The sequence below is a fragment of the Leptonychotes weddellii genome, unplaced genomic scaffold (genome assembly GCF_054177405.1).
Source record: "Leptonychotes weddellii isolate Sample4059 unplaced genomic scaffold, ASM5417740v2 HiC_scaffold_672, whole genome shotgun sequence".
Lineage (NCBI taxonomy): Eukaryota > Metazoa > Chordata > Mammalia > Carnivora > Phocidae > Leptonychotes > Leptonychotes weddellii.
The window spans coordinates 11,217-15,034 of NW_028036399.1; the positions used below are offsets into that span (position 1 = coordinate 11,217).

The window sequence follows — 3,818 nt, forward strand, 5'->3', positions numbered from 1 at the left end:
CCAGCCAGAGACATCTGTGGAGCAGTCAGTAGTCTGGCCCTAGTCCTGCATGGACTCCTGTCATCACATGCCCCTCTAGAAAATGTTCCCGGGTCCATTTCTGGACCAGACAGGGAGGCCTGGAAGAGGTGCCTGGGACTGGCTTCCCACTTCCAGGGTTGGCAGCACCTCAAAAAACGTTTCCTAGAGGGCTGGAACGATCTGGCTAGAGAGGGGTGACCATGGAATTTGTCCAAGCCCACTCACACCCCTGCATGGGGCCCACCCACCCTTATGTTGGTAGAAACAGAGTATCCTGGGAGGTCCTGGGGTGAAGACTGTAGAGCTCTTAGTACAAAACAATTCCCTCAAAACCCCTGCACTAAGAGACTTGACCAAACTCTAGCATGGCTTTTCACAGCATAAGGCTATGTCCCTAGGATGGCTCCCCAACCCCACCACCCCAAAACCCACCTGCTGGAGCCCCCTCTGTAGAATTCACCTTACACCTGTTGCACAACCAGGCTGTTTTCTCCATTTCCATACTTTGCATACACAATGAGCCTTTCTTTTCTTTTTTTTTTTTTTTAAAGATTTTATTTATTTATTTGACAGAGAGAGACACAGCGAGAGAGGGAACACAAGCAGGGGGAGTGGGAGAGGGAGAAGCAGGCTCCCCGCTGAGCAGGGAGCCCGGATATGGGGCTCGATCCCAGGACCCTGGGATCATGACCTGAGCCGAAGGCAGACGCTTAACAACTGAGCTACCCAGGCGCCCCACACAATGAGCCTTTCAATTATAATTTATAGAGAAGTAACAACTCCTTGTTCACCAATTCTACATCATCCTAACTTGACTCCTTTCACATCTAGATGTTCCATGCACCTAATAATTTGCACACCAATTGTGTTATCCAGTTTATATGCCTCATACCCATTGTGAACCATCACATTTCCAGCCATTGTACACTGTCTTTTAGCTGTTTGAAGATCCACTTCCGCTTCTTGGACATCAACTTTCACTTTCAGCACCTGTGCTATGTTGATTCAAAACCACTGTCTGAATACCAATTGTGCAGCAACCAATGTCTGCATCTTGCACACCTGCTGCCATTCAGATATCAGTCTTGCATTCCCACTGTGTGTGATTCAATAGTCACTTCTTTTCCATTCATCTGCACCATCCAACATACACTTCATGCACACCCATGTTGGTGCCATTCAACCTTCTTTACCTTGTGCACCCATTGTACTCACTGCAATTTCCCTTTGATGCCCACCTCTGTGCTATTCAACTTATATTCAGCCAGGCTGTGCCATTGACTTCCAATTCCTGTTCATCAACAATTTCCCAACTAAATACCATGCCCCTCAAACTTGTTTGTGATTCAACCACTCTATGCAGAACCACTCTGTATCATTCAGGTATCACTCCTTGCATGCCCAACATGTACTATTAAACTTGACTCCTTGCACATCCAGTGGGTTCCATTTTCTCTAATGCTATTCAATGTATATCTATTGCCCAGCAAAACTATACTATAAAATTAAGCCAGTACCATATACAGTTGACCCTTGAACAATTTGGCTCAGGGTTCCTGGCTCCCACACAGTTGAAAATCCCAATATAACTTTTGATTCCCTAACTACTAATAGCTATTGATCAGAAGCCTTACAAAATAACATAAATAGTTGTTTAACACATATTTTGTATGTTATATGTATTATATACTGTATTCTACAATAAGTAAAGAAAAGAAAATGTTATTAAAATCATAAGAGCTTCCAGGCTTGTGGCTCAACTCCACCATGGCTTCCAAATGTGATTCCAAGCAGCAGTCCAAGGAGGACCTGCTCCTGTAGGATTTGGCCAAGTCCTTCGTGTTCTTTGGGAATACCTTCATCATGTCCGCCATCCCTGGCCAGTTATCTTGGCGAATATGGCATATGGATCTTATTCAGTCTGCTGTTCTCTATAGTGTGATGATCCTAGTAAGCACTTATTTGGTAGCCTTTGCATACAAAAGTGTGAAATTTGGGGGCACCTGGGTGGCTCAGATGGTTAAGCGTCTGCCTTCTGCTCAGGTCATGATCCCAAGGGTCCTGGGATCGAGTCCCGCATCGGGCTCCCTGCTAGGTGGGGAGCCTGCTTCTCTCCCTCTGCCTCTGCCTCTCTCTCTCCCTCTGAATTTCATGAATAAAAAAAAAAAGTGTGAAATTTGTTCTCAAACACGAAGTAGCACAGAAGAGGGAGGATGCTGTTTCCAAAGAAGTGACTCAAAAACTTTCTGAGGCTGATAAAAGAAAGATGTCTCAAAAGAAAAAAGATGAAAGAATCTTGTGGAAGAAGAACAAAGTTGTCAGTTACAAAGCTACAACATTTTCCATCCTTTATAACAACATCCTATTCCTGATCTTGGTCATTGTTGCTTCTTTCTTTATATTGATGAACTTCAACCCCACAGTGGACTATATTTTGTCCATAACTGTTTCATCAGGGCTCATTGCCCCCCTGTCTACTGGCTCCAAATGGGCCATGTCAACTTTGTCTCCTTGGATTTGTAATTATTTGTGGATTGTGGTATATGGAAAAGTAGCATGGTGGTCAGGGTGAGAGACACACAAACTGTTTTTATTTTTTTAATTATTTTTTAAATTTAAACTCAATTAGCCAACGTATTATTAACATCATTAGTTTCAGATGTAGAGTTCAATAATTCATCAGTTGCATATAACACCCAGTGCTCATCACATCACATGCCCTCCTTAATGCCCATAACCCAATTACCTCAGCCCCACCACCACTGCCCCTCCAGCAATCCTCAGTTTGTTTCCTATAGTTAAGAGTCTCTCACGGTTTGTCTCCCTCTCTGATGACTTCCCATTCAGTTTTCCCTCCCTTACCCTCTGATCCTCTGTGCTGTTTCTTATATTCCACATATAAGTGAAAATATATGATAATTGTCTCTCTCTGATTGACTTATTTTGCTTAGCATAATATCCTCGAGTTCCATCCATGTCGATGTAAATGGTAAATATTCATCCGTTCTGATGGCTGAGTAATATTCCACTGTATATATATACCACATCTTTATCCATTCATCTGTTGATGGACATCTCAGCCCTTTCCATAGTTTGGCTATTGTGGACATTGCTACTATAAACATTGGGGTGCATGTGCCCCGTTGGATCATTACATTTGTCACAAGATGTTTTTATAGTGTGCAGTTTGAGAGTTTAAAAAAACCCAACAAAATGTAACTCAATATTTGTATATTGGCTCTTTTTTGACAGATCGTTGAAATTAAATGAATTGAAAGGAAACTCAAAGTACCACGACATTTATTAAAAGGCAAAAAGTTGTCTGTCAATGTGCTATAATCACAAGAGGAGAAAATAACTGGCTTCCTTGATCTGTCAGAGGTCACAGTAACCTGGACTGAACTATTATTACTTACACTAGTAGCAAGAGGTTAATAACCGGTTGTCTGTGTTATAGCCACAATCTTACAACTTTTTTTGAACCATAAATATCAGAATAAATCCTTTCCCTTGAAGCCCCATGTTTACAAGTCTCTGAATTTGTGATTTGAAATAACTCAAAGACAAGGTGTCTCCAACTTGAGGAAGAGAAACTCATGGAAGAGTTTTTTAAAATTAATTAATTAATTAGTTAATTAATTAATTTTTGAGATAGTGTTCCACGATTCATTGTTTGTGTATAACACCCAGTGCTCCATTCAATACATGCCCTCTTTAATACCCATCACCAGGGTAACCCATCCCCCCACCCCCTCCCCTCTAGAACCCTCAGTTTGTTTCTCAGAGTCCATAGTCTC

General features: G+C 42.0%; 1 pseudogene; it reads left to right on the top strand.

Annotated features, from left to right (window-relative positions):
• The first annotated feature begins 1,788 nt into the window (after positions 1–1,788).
• On the top strand, positions 1,789–2,593 carry LOC145719726 (translocon-associated protein subunit gamma pseudogene; annotated as a pseudogene).
• Positions 2,594–3,818: the final 1,225 nt, after the last annotated feature.